This window comes from Heterocephalus glaber, unplaced genomic scaffold (genome assembly GCF_053883595.1).
Source record: "Heterocephalus glaber isolate CG9 unplaced genomic scaffold, H.glaber_assembly_v1.0 deba00000347, whole genome shotgun sequence".
NCBI lineage: Eukaryota > Metazoa > Chordata > Mammalia > Rodentia > Bathyergidae > Heterocephalus > Heterocephalus glaber.
This window is the reverse complement of record NW_028258143.1, coordinates 14,402,426-14,421,834: the sequence shown is the minus strand read 5'-3', so window position 1 is coordinate 14,421,834 and position 19,409 is coordinate 14,402,426. Positions and strand designations below refer to the sequence as shown.

At 38.2% G+C, this 19,409-nt stretch overlaps 1 protein-coding gene and 1 pseudogene across 18 annotated transcripts in view; one reads left to right on the top strand and one right to left on the bottom strand.

The window, feature by feature from the left end:
- Nckap5 (NCK associated protein 5) overlaps positions 1 to 19,409 on the bottom strand; it is a 915,317-nt gene that overhangs the window by 144,952 nt on the left and 750,956 nt on the right. The window lies entirely within an intron of this gene.
- LOC147829863 (U2 spliceosomal RNA) lies at positions 3,917 to 4,067 on the top strand (annotated as a pseudogene).

Below are 19,409 nucleotides of genomic sequence, written 5' to 3'. Positions count from 1 at the left end.
CTGTGAACCAGTCTCAAAGAAAGAAGGTTAAAAAAAAAGGGAAATTCGTAATCTTCTAGGGTGGAAATTGTAAAGTATTAAGCAGATATTTGATGCATAAATATAAATAACATAATCTCTCTATTTTCTTCTGAGACAGTTGCCAGTTACCATAATCCTAAAATTATTCCGTCTTCACAAATCCCTAAAGAGCTATTAATTTTCATAAACTGCTTTGACGGAAAGTTTCCTCAAAGATGCACAATAATCTTTCTCTCAGCTTTCCTTTCATTTTCTATCATGGGCAACATTTTCAATCTCAGAGAATACCAAAAGTGAATTCTTTTTAACCAAGGAATTGGTTATGGATCTATAAATAACAATTACAAAGAAATGAGTACTATAGAAAAAAGAAACTGCTCTTAGACTTATTTGAGCAGCTATGAGAAATTCACATTCCCAAGAAGTAATTATGATTATAAATCAAGATTTGCTTTGAACACTTGTTGGTAATCAGCTGGTTATAAAGACAATGTTTTTTTTTTCAGACCTTGGGTTGAAGACTATGCAAATATTTCTTCTCAAATGCATTATGCTAATAATTCTAGAGGCTATAAGACTAAAATCTCTCTTTTTTCAACTATTTGATGTGAGTTGGTAAATTTCTTCTCATAAGTCCATTTCTACTCATCAAAAACTGATGAAAAAAGATGACTTCTAACTCAAGTGCATAAAACTTTAGTCACTGTATAAAATGTGAACCACTTATTCAAAAAGCCATTGGTTGAGTCACAGAAGAGGTTACCCATTCCAGTGTGACACCAAACTCTACAAAGTCCGGGTTTGTAAATCATGGTCATATTCACTGCACTACCAAAGCACCCCAATTAAGTGGAATCTAAGAGCTCCAAATGCTTCATTAGTTGACACATTTAAAAACAAAGAAAATAATAATTAAGCATTCAGGATAAATCCTGGGCTCAGCTCTATAGATCAGCTACCCTCCTTATTTGTTATATCCATACCAGGAGGCAGGAGAGTGTGCACCCTGTCCTCGCAAAGTGTCATAATTTTGGGATTAAATCTTTATGTAATTAGGGCAAGTTATTTTTACACTTTGAGTTTTTGTTTCTTCTAGGGATAATAGCAGGGTTATTAACTCACAAGGGCTTAATGAAGACAAGGTTTAATCCAAAAGAAGGAAACCTTAAATTGCTATGGCTGAGATGAATTGGTTAAGGTACTTAGACCATATTAGATGCTTGAAAATCGTAGCTCTTTTCAGAACCAGGGACATAATTTATAGGGCTCAGTTCAGGAAGCCCTTTGCAAAGAAGATGTTAATAATTTCAAGATGGTAGCAGTAGAGAATCCAATCAAGAATAGAGCCCTCCTAATCCCCATGTGGGGTTGCACAAGTCAGACAATTATGAATCCAGTGCTAGCCATTACCTTATCTGGTTATCATTAGGTTCTGAATAATATTCCATAATCAATGGAAGATCTAGTTAATTCCCTTTGGTGAATTTACTGGGCTGAGCATAGACTTTTGAATTTTTAAATAATTTTCCAGTACCAGAGTAGCACATTTTATTGTTTTTTTAAATTGGTTTAGTCTCAGTTAATGACAGAGGTAAATGTGTGCCTGCCACCATATATTAAAAATAAGACCCCTTAAAGGGGGCTGGGGATTTAGCTCGGTGGTTCTGCCACCTGCCTTGCAAGCACAAGGTCCTGAGTTCAATCTGTGGTGCCAAAAAAAAAAAAGACCTATGGGCTGGGGATTTAGCTCATTTGCATCTCGCTTGCCTTGCAAGCGCAAGGTCCTGAGTTTGATCCCTGGTACTGGAAAAATTAAAGTAAATTAAATTAAAAAAACAAAAATAAGACTTTAAATAGTTTCTTAATATGAAGATCATTTCTACTGAAGAATTACCCTCTTGGTGACAAATTTCAGAAAATGTGAAGTCAATAGTAGGGTGCTCAGCTGAGGTAGAATACAAACAGGGAGGGAAAGGGACACAGTACTTCCAGGGATGTCAGTTTTGCCAATGCTAAATCACAATTATTTTACAAATCAGCATGTAAGAATCAGCTTACTCTAAGCTCTGCCTGCTTCAAAGTAATTCTTTCCAGTCCCCACAGGAGAACTGCACATGCTGTGGACAATAATCTTGCCTAGACAAGGAATATTCCAGGATTTCATCACCAAGGCCATTGGCTTCCCTCCCAAGATGCCCCAGTAGACATGAACAAAGCCAATTTCCTGTATTCAGTCTTCCCTCCACGCCCACCTGACATTCCTGTTCTGCTCTTGAGCAGCTCCACCTTCTGTAACACTCCCCAGTTTTCCTTATCTTGAAGTTGACTTAATGACATTTTTCTCATTGCCACCCATGGCCTCTGACATGACACAGAGTTAGGACCAGCTCTTAGTAAAAACTTCTGGCAGATAATCAATGTATGTGTATAAAACAGCAATTGAAGACTTGAGAGTTCAAACCCATATGACCTTTACTGACCAACCCCTGAGAACTGAGGTTTTTTTGCCACTGCAGTGTAAACATGGCCTCCCAAAGTTACAAATAGGAGCATTACCTTTTTTTTCTCACCCTCCTTGAACAGTAATGTCTAACCACAATTACTAAGTCTGATAACAACTGTTATTATACCACACGATACTGATAATACACATATTACATTATGAAAATCTTTGAATAGTTTCTCTCATATTCATTTTACCCAGGACCCAGATGGACTGTGTCATGAGGGACCAAAGTATCCTTTATGCTGTTGCTCAATCGAGTGATTGTGAGAGATTTACATTCCTTTTCACATTTACTTCTTGAATTTGTCGCTAGACTTCAGAATCATCTGGAGGAATTAGGTAGTTCTCAATATAATCCCATTATTGACATTTATGCTGATCGATGTTGGCTCTTACAGAATTGGAATCTGCAGATCAATTCCCTTATTAGATTCTTTCTCACTGCTGCCATAATCATTTTATCACATAGGCTGCTGCTATCAAATGCTGCTTTATCACTATGTAATGGGAAAAGTGAAATCAGTTTCTCTAGTACGTTACAAGAAATAAAAAGTTTTCCTGGTTGTAAATCTCACTTTTCTCAAGGCTTAAATTTCCTGATAATTACATTTATATAGAGGTTAATTTGAATGTATTTTCCTTTAAAACCATGCTGCACAGTAGAACCAATGTTAAATCCCAAGAGAAATGTTCACAATACTCCTTGAAATTATTTTTCCTTTTGTTTCAGAAAGCTTCAGATTTCAGAGTATAAAACAGGTACTAGTCACATGGTGACCATGGCTGGCAGCATAGGGCAGGTGGTAGTGTTAGTATCTCTAGTAGGTCCCACCTGAGCAGATGGCTCTGCATAAAACGAAGCAACAAACTCTCCAGACTGCCTCCAGCCCCACAGCTGGTGTAAGAGGGCCAGGAAAAAAACTGTAGTGTCTCCACAGGCTTCCCCCTACTCCTGGGAACACCATCCAGGGTCTATGTTCTATTAAGACAGTCAGGAATGACATCAAATATGAAGCATATTCTCCAAATATTTTCTAAAGATTAATATTAAATTCTGTATGGTAGGAATAATACAAATATTGTCTTTGTGTCTGTGCAGACATGCAATTTCTAGGAAATGGATAATACACATTCTAGGGGGTACTTAAGATCCCAAAGGTCATACATAGAGTTCAGGGCATTTGTGAATTTAAAGGGAAAAAATGCAATTTCTGTTTCACTAAACATGAACTAAAATTAGCACACCCTTCAATTAGACATGTTTGCATCAAACTACAGTGACATAAATTTTTGACATTGTTTCCAACAGAAACCACAGTCATTGTGTCATATTACAATGGAAAATATCTCAACATTTTGTTTATGTGCATCATTATTTAAAAACTATGCATCGCTTCTCGGCCTTTTGGCTAAGATCAAGTGTAAAAACTATGCACTGAACACACGTACTAGCATTTAAAAACTGTGTTAGACTTGCCTCTTTGAGTTTATGAAATGAAGCACCTATATTACTACATCATATATGTTTTTTCAGTGTTCAGTGTCTTGGTAATAGTACTTCAATATATAGTCAGCTCTCTGTATCGATGCGTCCTGAATCCACTGATTCAACCAACCATGGCTTAAAAATATTTGGGAAAAAAATTTATTCTATACTGAACATGTATAGACTTTTTTTTCCTTTTCATTATTCCCTAAGCACCATAACAACTATTTACATAGTGTTTACATTGTATTAGGCATTACCAGTAATCTAGAGATGATTTGAAAGTGTACAGGAAAGTAGGTTATATGCAAATACTAAGGAACTTGAGCATCTGTGGATTTTGGTATCTGCAGGGAGTTTTGGAACCAATCCTTTGTGGATACCTAGGGACAAATGTAATTGGTGTCCTTTATAATCCTATGTCTTTTATTTTAAGCATTTAAAGGGATCAGTCTGGGAAAGGAAATACAGGCTTCTCTGGTCTGAAAAAATGGTCATATATCTCAATCACTTAGCTGCTCCCCACCCCCCACCTCATGTCACACATGGTATGCAAACTTCGATTGTGACACTGACTTTCCAAGTGGATGAACAAGGATGGGGAGATTTCAACCAATCTGAGACCTAGCATTTACCTGCAGAACCTGGAGGCACCAGCACAGTTCGGGTGAGGAATTTACGTTAATTTGAATCTTCAGTGGAGAAATAAATTAGCTTTCTTTTCATTGCCAAAGTAAGCACTATAGCTATGATTGTTATTATTGTTGTAATCTATGTTTTAATGCCATTTTAGCCCTGGGGTGGGCTCACAGAGAAACTACTTTCAAACCTCAAAAGGTCATTAAAACATGTACAGATGTCTGGAAAATTAATACTATTATCTAACTCTTAGCTTTTGCCTGTAGGAGGCAAAAAAGAGACAAAGGTTAAGATAAATATTAGAGATCAATACATGGTCATAAAGGAAAAAGCGGTCCTTCCTAGGACCATGGGTGGTGATGAGGGAGAAATCCAGCAGTGTTTTTCCAAAGACTTTCACATTAGATTTGTTGTTGTTAAAGTCATTCACGCAATTTGTTAAAAATTTAAAGACAGAATAGGGATGGGATAAAATGTTCAAGGAGAGAGAAAGAGATAATTTCCTGCCATCCTATTTCAGTTTGGATGTTCAAGGTCCCCAACTCTCAGAAGAGGAAGCACTCATTCACTTATATGATGGAACCAGAAATAGTCAAGGTTAATACTGAGCAAGTTAAAGACTCTGTTCAAAAGTGTTTTGCATTTTGAAAGACTTAAGCTACATTCTGCAAAATTCTCAGGGTAGGGAGATAGTCTCAGAGGAAGTTTCAATGCTTTATAAAGTTTCCAGAACCACAATTGAAGCTCTTCTCTTTCCAACAGTTTTTATTCGTAAACCAGGTAAGACTTGAAAACAAGACATATCTTTTTTCAATTCAGAGAATGGAAGCTTTAAGTTTTATTAAAGGATTTTTTTGCAGAAGGTTCTTCAATTTTGAAAGGGGACAGAGAAAGAAAAAGCTATAAAAGATATTTTTTGGCTATCTTTTTTCCAGATGGATGAAGGTGACCATTAGAAACACACTGGGAACCTATAAGAGGTTATTATATGGAAGTATTTCTTCAGATAGCATTTTATAAGAAAATCTGAAAGCATCTGTGGATTGTGGGCAATGTGCCCTTTTGAGTGGGAAGTTTTCCTTTTAAATTCAACAAGAAATACTTTAGTGAGGATCTCACCTAGCTTTCAAGATCAGAGTGACTCAAACATACAGGGTATCATTTTTCTCACAGCCTCAGTACAGAAATAGGTGGTCACTGACAATTTGGGGACGGTTTGTTAATACAACAGTACCTAGTATATCCCGGCTGATAGAGTGAGTGAACAAAAAAGTCAGCCAGGAAAACCAAGTGACCAAAATACTCTAAAGCAAGGTCAGAAATTAAAAATCTCTAAACCTCCTTTGGATGAGATACTTTCCTTTAAAAGAATAAATAATGATTATCTAAGGGTTCTATTCAGCTGCAAAAAAAAACACCCCAGAATAAACAAAAAGTACAAGAAAGCATGACTAACAATGACTTATGTTTATAATGGTTTATATTTTTCACACAGCAAATTGCTCAGGGTAAGAAGTCCAGGACAGGTATAGTGTTCATTGATGACACTGCATTACCAAACCATTCCCATCTTTCTGTTCTGCCATCTTTTATGTGGCACTCATCTAAGATGGTTACTGCATATCATGACATTGCTTCCACCTCCCAGGTTGAAAGAAGGGGTAAGAATGAAAGAAAAACAAGTGAAACTGTTCTTGATTGGGAAAGCAAAAACTTTCCCATAAATTTCCATGGCAGATTTGAGATTTCTATTTAAATCTACTGAGCCCAAGTATGTGGATATTCCCAGGAGAAAGCAGAGCTAAGAAACAATGTAGTTTCTGGCTTTGTAGTCTTTGAAGTAAAGGAAAGAAGGGAAAAGGACCTGAATAAGTCATGAATGCCACTTGTTAAATATGTTGAGCTCTCTTCTCCCTGGGAACATGTCCTCTGTTGGTTGCAGCCATGTGACTAGCTGGAGCCTATGAATTGTGAGTGGAATGCTTCAGATCACTGAATTTTCAGTGTTGAGGTGATATTTTCCTATTCCCCATTGAGCTTGCCTCTTTCTGGCTTGGTGACTGGCAATGATCCAGATGGTGGCTGGCCTAAGAAACATTTCCTGAGTGCCTGAGATACCCAAAGGTCCCCTGCTGAAGACAGATAGCATGAGCAAGATATAAATGTTTGGTTTTAAGCCATGGAGATTTTGTAATTGTTACCATGGCATCACCTACCCTCCCTATCCTGACTGGCCCAGAGTCCAGTGAAATAAGGAGCCAGTCCACAAGAAAAAAATAGTGTCAGAGAGGCCCATGTATTACAATAGAGATCTCTGAGCCAACAGTGATTTCAGTGGGGTGATATCCCGAAGCCAGCTTTCTCTACTTCAAGTACAGGTAAGTGGATTTTAATCATAATGTTATGGCCGTCCTTGTACTGCCCACAGGACACAGACAAATTATCCCTCTCTCCTGTGTCTCTACATAGGTGAGTGGCTAATGAAACATGATGTGTTCAAGGTAAGTCACCAAATTTAATGTGAACTTCCAGGATGACCATCTACAATAATTTAATGCATGATAATGAGGGATGGCATAGTTTCTGATAAGCCTAGTTAATGATATAGTTCACATCTCTTTTTTGCCCTTAGGAGGAAGGCAAAAAAGCTGTTGGGGAAGGGGAGGTGACTAAATTAAAGCATTAGTGGCCTCTTCAGTTACATTACATATCTGATTTTATCTCTAAATATAGCATTTCACATCCTCAGCAAAGTCAATAGGAATTAATTCAATAGTGACAGGCTTTTCCGTAAGGACCCCAAAGCTACTAGCATCAAAGCACTGTAACAGAGAGCAAGTCATATGGGAGAAGAAAGGAAACATTAGTAGAATTCAATACAAAGGAGGCATCTGCTTGACTAGCTGTTTCATTTTTCACTCTTGGTTGCATTTCATTCTAACTACTATCTCTGGCTTTATCATGGGATGGGAGAGGGAAGCCATATGGATTTATGACAGCAAAACGGTTGGTACCACAACAGATGGTAACAAGGAATCTTACACAACATACTTATGTGCTAAAAATCACTTAACATAACTTTAGTTAGGTACATCTGGCTAGAAATGCTCTAAGACCAGGGACAATAAATGGTTACAAGTGTAATTATTGATGTAATCCTTTCTAAAAAACCAGAGTCTCATTCTCACTTGCAAAGAGTGAGTCTGGAAAGAGTCTAGTCTTGCAAAGAGTCTAGTCTGGAAACAGCAATAAAAAAAACATGAAAGCATTATCACCTCATGCTATGCTTACATAGATATTTTTCAAATCCTCATTTAAAAGAACGAGACAACTTTCTTTCTCATGTAAAATCCAAGTATGGACTGTATTACACTACTTAAATGTGTATGCATATCTTTGTTTGTTATGTTAGTTTAGAGTATCAATTTTAAAGTAAAAAATAAACATTATATATTTAGGGACATTAATAACCACAGTTACGGCTATAATTCCTTTTACAGAATTCGATGGATTCCGACTGTCATAATCAGCACGGATCCTTTAAATCTTTGAATCATTTAATTTTATGTATTATTTTGGTATTTCAATTGGGAGTTATGGGATGTGAAACATGCACCGTGATGAGAAAACAATTAACCAGCACACCTGTTGTTTATGCATATTGCGCACAGGAAGAGCCTGCTGGAGCTGTTATTTTATTCCACAGCATGGTGTCAACCAAGGGGCTATCAGAGGTGACCTGGTGACATCAAATTATAGTTTTGTTTGTATTACATGGCTTGTTCTTTGCCTTAATGTTGGAACAATCCTTGCTTTTCAGGTTAAAATCATGTTTGTAACCCATAACAGCGATGTGTTATGAGATTTTCAAGTTTAATACAAAAATTAAAGTTTCGAATTTCTATGGAAGGAATAAGAAGCAAAAGAATTTTAAGTGCAAAAGAGGCAATTGCCATCTACTGAGTATCTACTATGCCTAAATAAATTAGTTTACAGATAGATTAAGAAGGGGGAATACAGGCCATCCTGAGGTTTTTCATAATACAGGGGAGGAAACGTTCTCTTTGTTGTCGCTTCACTAACAACACAGTTGGCAGGGGAAGAAAACGTTTTTTTTAAAACTTATGCTTAAAATTTTTATTTTGGGACACATGAGGCATATATGAGTGTGGATGTGTAATTTCTAAGCTTTAGCCAGTTCTCTGCTATACTAACAGTAGATACCTGGGGGTGGAGATTGTTTGCAATGATGGTTTTCAATCTATCTGACCTCATGCCTACTGTAAACAATGATGTGGATAGTTGTGATCTAGCGTACAGAAATAATTACTGTAGCAGGCCTGCCTGCTGTCTCTTGAAAGGACTGCTTATGATTATGCTTGGTGGCATTTGGATGAGAGCCTGCACCTGACACTTAACTGACAGAGTGACACAGAGTGCCTACATACACTGTATAATGTGATGTATGCTGAACACTGCTTTCTTCTAAAAGTCCAGAATTTTTGTTTGTGCCAAGCGGAGGGTGTCTACCATGGACACTGAGTCTCTGATAAGTTTTCCTGGTAGAGAGCATTTCATATGTGTTATCACAACTCTGCATTGGGAGACTTAAGCGTGTCTTGTGTGGTTTTAACAGGATAGGACCCTTGGAAGTGTGCCTGGGCGTCCCCAGACTTTATCCTGAGCACTGTTTCCATTTGCTTTATATCCTTTCACTGTGACAAATTTTAGTATGAGTACAAACTATATGACTATATGTTGAGTCCTTTTCACAAATCATCAATGCTGGGAGTGGTCCTGCAAGATCCACAGTATACTGGCTTATATTAATTTTTAAAAATTATAATCCATGAACTTACATAAAAGAAGAAACTACATTGTTTATGATAGAACAATATGCTTTTCAATATGAAAATTCTCAGGCATCATTCTCTTCGACAGACATAATGTGGTCAGATGCTTTCAGGGCAGAGCCACCACAAATGCGACACCATATATTGAGCTCTTCTGGTTTTCTGTTACTAGCAACTTAAATATAATGAGTCCTGTTAGAACCAATGATGTGTTTTCTGGAAAGAGCAAACAATTCTTGCTCAAATTATATATAAAACACAGTTCATCCTTCCTTTGAAGAAATCCAAGAAAATTCAGCTTATACTAATCATGTGCCACAAAATTTTAAATTTCCATGTATAATGGTGTTATGGACGCTGCTCAGATAACCATCAGCACACAGGAATGTCTCGAAGGACCTTTAAAGCAGTGAGATACAAGAGAGTCTGGTAGGTGGCTAGGTCTGGCATTCTTGTCTCCAGCCCACTAAATGTTAGTAGTGCTGTCCAAACTACACAAGCCAACAACATCCCCCAAATATCGCCTTCAAGGACACAGCACAGCTACTTTTGGAACCACTGGTTTTTGAGAACACACTTGAGATTTTAGAGACCGTAGGCAGCACTTGGGGCAAATATTATACCATCCCTGGAAGGTGCAGACTGTGGGAATTAATAGCACCAAGGAATAAAATAACAGAAAGCGGAGTTTTTCTTGTATCTAAGTGTGGGGCGTGGCTCAGCTTAGTTCAACAAACCTTGAATCCACAGTTCAGTGTGTACTGAGCAATGTGAAAATACGCAAGGCAAGAGGGGAGGCCTGGCAAGAGAAAGGGTTTATTTAGGGCAGTCTTAACTTCTGAGTCTCCATAAAGGTGCTGATACATGAAACAAGAGGGAAAGCAGCAGCTTTTCATGCACTGCACAAGCAAAAGACCACATTGCAAAGGTAGAGAATGTCTGTCATAGATATCTTTCATTGAGTTGAGGACTGAGTTTTGAGGTACAGTCATAACAAATTACAACTGCAACAGTTAAAATGAGCATTTACTATGTGACAAGTCTGTGTTATTTCAGTCCTCACAATTTCCCTATGAGGTGGATATGATCAACCTCATTTTAGAGATGAGAATGGTGGCAAAAAAGGTAAAAACAGTGTTGCTCAAGTTCAAAACCTAGACAGTCTAAGGTTTCTTAGGTATATTCTTAACCTCACTGCTATGAGGAATAATTCTACAAGTAGTACTTAAAATTACACTAAAAAGTTCACAAAAAGCTGGGGATTTAGCTCAGTGGTTCCGCCGCCTGCCTCGCAAGTGCAACGTTCCAAGTTCAATCCCCGGTACCAAAGGGAAAAAAAAAAAATCCATAGATATGTCTGGGTCTGTGTTTTTCCATGGCCTTGAATCCCTTTGTACTGATTCTTAATTTTGAATAAAGGCCTTGAAGATAGACAGCTTGAAATGTATTTCAACTGAGTCACTAGGATTTGAAAGAGTTTCCACTTGGGTTTTTCTAAGGTCTGACAAGGCCCAAGGTTAACCCTATACATAATATTAACGTCTTTAGGAGAAGCACTGTGATATAATGGGTAAAATAATGGTTTGGAAGTCAGCCTTAAGGTCAAGGCCATGGCTAGCTATGTAGTCTTGTTTATACTTATGTGAAACAGATATTATGTTTTAATAAGTGAAGAAACTGCAGGTAAGGCATCACAAGGATAATAAATAGTCATTATTATTATGGTTCACCCCACAGAGCAGGTATTTTGGTCTAATCCTGGAAAACCATTCATTCTCTCTCCCTCTCCCTCTCTCTCCCTCTCCCTCTTTCTCTATCAGATGATTCTTCCTCCTATGTCCTTCTTCCTATAAGTAACTGGTGGCTTGGCATATGGCAACCCTTGGAAGCAGGATTTACCACTGACATTATCCTATCCAAGCTTCCCAGGGAGCCATGCCTTAGATGCCTGATACATTCATTGCCTTCTAAGGCCTGTGTTGGCTTGGTCTTGTCATTACTCAATGAAGGACTATCCTTTGCTTTGGGTTTCACCAATACAATGATGTCATTTCAACTCTAGGGTAGGAGGCTTAACTATCTTACAAAAAAAATGGAGATGGGAGATGAAGGAAAATAGTAATTAGAAGAAAATGTTCAATAATACTGTCTTATAGAAACTAAAACAATGTCAGCTCACCAAATGTAGAAAACATCAGTCATGCTGTATTTATTGAATACTAATAAGTACAATGCAATTAACTTCCATCTATATAAGTGTCAAAGTAAACAACATGGCCTTTGCAGTGAAATAAAGTTTGAACCATAGACTTGTATGCCTGGGGTAAAATTTGAAGCATATTTCATTATCAGCAGGATGGGGGCACCAACACCTACCTTATGGAGTGCTGGAGAAAATAAATGAGGTAATTTACAGAAAGCATCACACATTCCTCATAGGAGATTTTTCAATATGTAGTAGCTGTTGTTATTATTATCTAGAATCATTATTCCCAAATGTCAACCAGTGACCAAATCCTTGATTTTGTAAATAAAATTTTGGTGGGGCATAACTACAATCACTCATCTTTATATTAATTATACCTGATTTCACCTACAGTGAGCAGCTGTGACAGAGACCTCACAGATTATAAGAATTAAATATTTACTATCTTGCTCTTTCCATTAAAAAAGTTTTCCAACTCCCAACCAAATTGTAGCATGCATTAATATCACCTGGAGTGCTTACCAAAGCTGTTTGTGGGAGTCCTACACCAGAGCTCTAAATAGATGCTTGGGTGGGGTCTGAGTGTCTACACTTCTTACAGATTCCCAGGTGATACTTACAGGCATAGGGACCTCAACTGAGAATTACAGCCATTGAGAAACTTCAAATTTCTGTTGTACAATTTCAACAGGATCATATGTAACATTAGGTTTGCTATGTAGTTGTTCACAATAGAAGAAGAATTTATTATCTCTGTCAAGGGCCACATTTTTTTTTTTGGTACCAGGGATCAAACTTGGCACCTTGCGCTTGAAAGGCAGGCTCCAGAACCACTGAGCTAAATCCCTGACCCGTGGGCCACATATTTTTAAAGCCTTACAGGTTTGAAGACGAGCAATGGTGACTTTGCCTTGTTTCTACCACAGTCCAAAATAGAACCAATAAAATCTATGTTTTACATTACCTTGACCAAACTCACTCTGGTTCTTATCTCCTAAATGAAACAGAAGTTCATTTCCAATGTCTAGGTTGTACAGTAATAAAACCATTAACTGTGATTTAAGTTATCGGAGATCAACTTTGGTCTGACAACAGTAAATGGAAAATTTCTTTTTTTTAAAATTCTTTTATTGGTACATTTTAGGTATACAACACATTTACATTTCTCATTGGGAATTTGTACCTTTACATGATGCATCTTGTTTCTTATTTTTTCCCCATTCCTGACCATCCCTTCACCCCCTCCAGCCTTCCCATTCTACGAAGACTTTGTTTCCATTTTTTCCATTTCTGACAATTTTTCCTTTCCCCTGCCCCTCCCAATACCCCTAGCCCTTTGGACCTTTTCTTCCTATTTTGCATTATCAATTATTCATCCGAATCACTGGTACATTTTAGGTATAAAATATAATGACATTCATCATTGGAAATTTGCACCTTTACATAATCTCTCTTGGTTCTTATTTTTCACCATTCCCCTGCCCTCCCTTCAACCCCTCCATCTCTCCCTATTTACAAAGATTTTGTTTCCATTTTTCCATTTTCTCATATTAATTCCATACCCTTCTTTCCTTTCCCCTACCCTTCCCCCTTCCCCTTCCACTTTGCCCTTTTCTTCCTATTTCACATTATCTGTTATACCTTTTAGTCCTTATTTACACTATCAATTTCTCACAATAGAGAAACTATTTGGTATTTTCACATGAGTGTCCTATTTATTTCGCTTAAGAGTATTGCCTCAATGTGCATCCACTTAGCTATAAATGTCTCTAATTTCTCATTTTTTATGGCTGAGTAGTACTCCATTTTATTTTTAAAAAAACACATTTTCTTGATCCAGTCTCCAGTTGATGGGCATTTGGGCTGTTTCCAAGTTTTAGCTATTACAAATTGTGCTGCTATGAACATGGATGCACATATATCACAGTGGTGTGCTTCTTTTAATTCCTTGGGGAAGATACCCAGCAGAGGAATAGCTGGGTCAAATAGGACTTCCAGTCCTAGTTCTTTGAGTTATATCCATACTGATTTCCACAGTGGTTGCACCAGTCTACATTCCCACCAGCAGTGGAGAAGGGTTCCTCTTTCCCCACTGCCCCACCAGCATTTCTTATTGGTTGATTTCACGATAGCAGCCATTCTTTCTGGAGTGCAGTGGAATCTCAGTGTTGTTTTCATTTGCATCTCTCGAATGACCAATGATGTTGAACATTTTTTCATGTATTTATTTGCGATTTCTACTTCTTTGTCTGAGAAATGTCTGTTCATTTCAGATGCCCATTTTCTGATTGGGTCTTTAAATCTGGGAGTTCTGATCTTTTTAAGTTCTTTATAAATTCAAGATAGTAGGCGTTTGTCCGAGGAACACAGGTGAAGATTTTTTCCCACATTGTGGGTTGTCTCTTCACACTGCTGATGGTTTCTCTTGCTGTGCAGAAACTTTTTAATAAGAAGAGATCCCACTTGTTGATTGTTTGTGCTAGTTCACAGGCAACTGAGGTTTTGTTCATAAAATCTTTTCCTACACCAATGTCTTCAAGAGTTCTGCCTAACCTCTGTTCCAGCCAGTTCAGCGTTTCTATTTTAATATTTAAAATTTTAATCCATTTTGATTTTAGTTTAGTGCATGGTGAGAGATATAGGTCTAGTTTTAATCATTGGCAAGATGAAACTCAATTTTTCCAGCACCATTTATTAAAGAGGCTATCTTTCTTCCAGTGAGGGTGTTTGGCTCCTTTATCGAAGATGAGATGGCTGAGTGTGTCTGGCATTGTTTCTGCATCTTCTAATCTGTTCCACTGGTCCTCAGGTCTGTTTCTTTGCCAGTACCATGCTGTTTTTATCACAGTAGCTTTGTAGTATAGTTTCAAGTTGGGGATTGTGATTCCCCTACCAAGTCTCTGTTACCTAGAATTGCTTTTGCTATTACGGGTCTCTTCTTGTTCCAAATGAATTTTTGGATTGTTTTCTCAAGGTCTATGAAGTATGCTGCTGGGATCTCAATTGGGACTGCACTGAATCTATATAACAGTTTTGAAAGTATGGCCATTTTCACTATATTGATCCTTCCTACCCAGGAGTAGGGGATGAGTGTCCATTTTCTAATATCATCTTCAATTTCTCTTTTCAGAGTGCTATAGTTTTCAGAAAAGAGGTCTTTGATTTCTTTTGTTAGGTTGATCCCCAGGTATTTCAGTTTTTTTGGATGATATTGTGAAAGGAATTATTTGCCCTATTTCTCTCTCAGTGAGACTGTCATTGGTGTAGAGGAAAGGTATTGATTTTTGTGTGTTGCCCTTGTATCCAACTACTTGACTGAATTTGGTTAGTAAGTCTGGCAGACGATTGGTGGAGTTCTTGGGGTCTTCTGTATACAGTATCATGTCATCTGCAAATAATGACAATTTGACTTCTTCATTTCCTATCTTTATTCCTTTTATTTCTTTCTCTTGTCTAAATGCTGTCGCTAATGTTTCCAGAACTATATTGAACAAGAGTGGTGATAGTGGACATCCTTGTCTTGTTCCTGATTTGAGTGTGAAGGATTTCAGTTTTTGACCATTTAGCATGATACTGGCTGTTGGTTTTTCATAGATGGCTTTTATCAGTTTGAGGTAGAGACCATCTATTCCAATTTTTTGTAGGGTTTTTGTCATAAATGCATGTTGGATTTTGTCAAATGCTTTTTCTGCATCTATGGAGATAATCATATGGTTTTTGTCCTTGGCTTATTGATGTAATGTATTACATTGATTGATTTGCATATGTTGAACCATCCCTGCATCCCTGGCATGAATCCTGCTTGATCAGGGTATATGATCTTCTTGATGATCTTCTGCCTTCTATTTGCCAGTATCTTATTAAGGATTTTTGCATCTATGTTCATTAGTGAGATTGGCCTATAGTTCTCTTCTTGGGTTGGGTCTTTCTCTGCTTTGGGGATCAAGGTGATGCTTGCTTCCAGGGATGAATTGGGGAGTTTTGCTTCCCTTTCCATTTCATTGAAGAGTTTAAACAGTAGTGGCAGTAGTTCCTCTCTAAATGTCTTTTAGAATTCAGCAGTGAAGCCATCAGGGCCCAGGCTTTTCTTAGTTGATAAGTTTTTAATTACATTTTCAATTTCATTGGTTGATATTGGGTTGTTTAGAATTTTTAGATCTTGTTTGTTCAACTTTGGTAATTCATACGTATCTAGGAATCTGTCCATTTCTTCTGTGTTTTCCCACTTATTGGAATAGAGGTTCTGGAAGTAGGTATTGATGATCCTCTGGATTTCCGCTGGGTCCATCATAATTTCACCCTTTTCATTCCTAATTGCATAGATTTGGGCCTTTTCTTTCATTTTTCTGATAAAGGTGGCTAAAAGTTTGTCAATTTTGTTAATTCTTTCAAAGAACCAACTCTTGGCTTCATTGATTTTTTGTGTCATTCTCTTAGTCTCCATTGCATTGATTTCTCCTCTGATCTTTATAATTTCCTCCCTTGTATGATCTTTGGGTTTGTCCTGCTCTTCTTGTTGTAGAAGCTTGAGGTTCAGCATCAGGTTGTTTAATTGGGGCTGGTTCCTTTTTTCTAATATGCATATTCACTGCTATGAATTTCCCTCTTAAGACTGCTTCCATTGTGTCCCATAGATTCCGATATGTTCTACTGTCATTGTCATTTAATTGTAGGAAGTGTCTGATTTCTTCTTTAATTTCCTCTGTGACCCATTGGTTATTCAGAAGTGTGTTGTTGAATTTCCACATGTTTATGAAAGTTTTCCAGTTTCTTTTGCTATGGATCTCCAATTTCATCGCACTATGGTCTGATAATATACAGGGGATAACTTCAATTCCTTTGCACTTACTTAAACATGTTCTATGTATGAGTGTGTGGTCTATTTTGGAGAACAACCCATGTGCAGCTGAGAAGAATGTGTATTCTGATTTTGTGAGGTGGAACACTCTGTAAACATCTGTTAAGATCATTTGTTTAAGAATTCGATTGGGTTGTAGTATTTCATTACTTATTTTTTCTCTAATTGATCTATCTATTTGTGACAGTCGGGTAGTGAGGTCCCCCATTACAATTGTATTAGTGCATATATGACTTTTCATCTTCATTGGTATTTGTTTCATATAGTTGGGCCCACTAGTGTTTGGTGTATATTCATGATTGTCATGTCTTCCTGTTGGATTGTTCCCTTTACAAGGATGTAGTGTCCTTCTCTGTCTCTCTTAATCTATGTTGGTTTGAAATCTACTTGATCTGCAAAGAGGATAGCTACTCCTGATTTTTTTTGGATTCCCATCACATGAAGTATTATTTTCCACCCTTTAACTTTCAGTCTATGAGTTTCCTTTTGAATTAAATGTGTTTCTTGTATGCAGCATATTGTTAGACTTTGCTTCTTGACCCATTCTGCCAGTCTATTTCTTTTGATTGGTGAATTGAGACCATTAACATTGATGGTTATAACTAAAATGTATTTACTTATCATTGTCACGACTTTTTCTTTCTGTTGGGTTCTCCCCCTTTACATTTAATTTCTTGTCACACCCGATGGGTTCATTTTGCTTTGCTTCCTGGGGTTGTTATCCTGATTGTCTGTTCCTAGGATTTTTTCTAAAATTTTTTGGAGTGCTGGTTTGGTATTCATGAAGTTCCTAAGGTGCTCTTGGTCATGAAAGTATCTTATTTCTCCATCCATTTTGAAAGATAGCTTTGCAGGGTACATCAATCTGGGTTGGAGGCTGTTTTCCTTTAGGGCTTGGAATATGTCACTCCAAGCTCTTGTTGCCTTGATGGTTTGTGTTGAGAAGTCTGCTGTGATTCTGATGGGCTTTCCTTTGTATGTGATTTGTTTCTTTTCTCTCACTGCTTGTAGAACTTTGTTCTTCTGTTGGCTTTCTGGAATCTTAACAATTATATGCCTATGTGTAAATTTTTTTCTGATCGAGGCTGTTTGGAGTCCTATATGCCTCACTTATCTGTATGTCAAGTTCTTTTCCCCTGCTTGGGAAGTTTTCTGCCATCACTTCTGTGAGCAGTTTTTTTTTTTTTTTTTTTATGTCATCTGCACTCTCTCCTGTTTCTTCATTGACTCCCATCAGTCTTATGTTATTCTTTTTTGCACCATCCAGCAACGGCTGGATTGATTTCTCGTGTTCCCTTAGAATTTTAAAGCAATTTTTCTTTTCCTGGTCACTAATTGCAATCTTATCTTCTATGTCTGAAATTCTGTCCTCACATTGGCTCATTCTGCTGTGCAGACTTTCAGTGGAGTTTTTCATCTCCTAGAAATCTACTTGCATCTGTTTTATGGATTCCATTTTTTTCCTATGTTGGGATTCCATCATGTTCCTCACCTCTTCTCTAGATTTATTAATCATGTCTTGCACTATGAGCACAATCTCTGCTGTTATCTGAGAAATTATTTCTGATTTCATTTTTTCTAGATCCTTTTTTCTTGCCAGTTCAGGGAGTCCAGGTAGTTGAGTATCAGAGTGTTCCATCTCATTTCCCTTTGGGGTTGCTGTAGGTGATCTGGAAGTCTGGTTTTGAGATTTTGTCTTCTCGTTTTGACCCGGAGGTGGGGGGAGGTGCTGTTGGCACCGTGCAGCTCATGTCCTCTGAGCTGGGACCAGTAGCACAGCAGCTCCAAAGCCCCTTCCTCTGGACTAGGAGCAGCGGTTAGGACAGCAGCCCAGAAGCCCCTTTGTCTGGCCTGGGAGTGGTGGGATGGATGGTGGCCCGGAAGCCCCTCCCTCTGGGCCAGGAATGGTGGGACAGATGGCGGCCTGGAAGCCCCTACCTCTGGCCCAGGAGCAGCAGGATGGACAGCAGCCTGGAAGCCCCTTCCTCTGAGCTGGGAGCAGTGGGATGGCGGCTCAGAAGCCCCTTCCTCTGGCCCAGGAGCAGGGGGACAAATGGCAGCCCGGAAGCCCCTTCCTCTGGGCCAGGAACAGTGGGATGGACAGCAGCCCAGAAGCCCCTCCGTCTGGGGTGGGAGTGAAATCTTGCTTCTTTAGACAATGGTTTCTGATAAAAATTCCTTCTGGATATTGAGTGGAGATTGAACTGAAGGAGCAAGATTAGGGAGATGGAGCCAGGGAGGCAGTGGCTACAATCATCCAAGTGGCAGGTGGTGGCCAAGACTAAGGAGGTAAAGTTCATAGAGGTTTCTGTCCATAATCATCTGGTTTCAAGGAAAGGTGACATAGCAGAGGGGCATCCTGGAGGAGAAACAGCTCATGATGGAGCAGGCTGGAAAATTTCTAAAGCAAACAACTACCAAGTTTTAAATTGCTGTCCATTTGGGGTTGCATGATGAAATTTTGCATCATACTTTTCCATCCTCCCTGGGATACAAGTCATCTTTGTATCCAGTGGATCTGTGCTGTATATTTTACCTGCCTATTAGTCTCAGTTATCAGACAGACTTTCATCTTGTATTCAAGTGATCCACACTTTACTTAATAATATCCACAAAGTACAAGAGTACTGGGCCAGGGATTTAGCTCAGCAGCACCACACCTGGCTTGCAACCACAAGGTGCAAGGTCCTGAGTTTGATTCCTAGTACCAAAAAAAAATAAGAGTACTGACGCCGGCAATGTGGATATGCCAAAGAAATGCCCTGAAGTAAAGGAATTTAAGTAAAAAGGTAAAAATTCTGAAAAAAATTATCACAGATTAAGGGTACTAAGGTCGACAG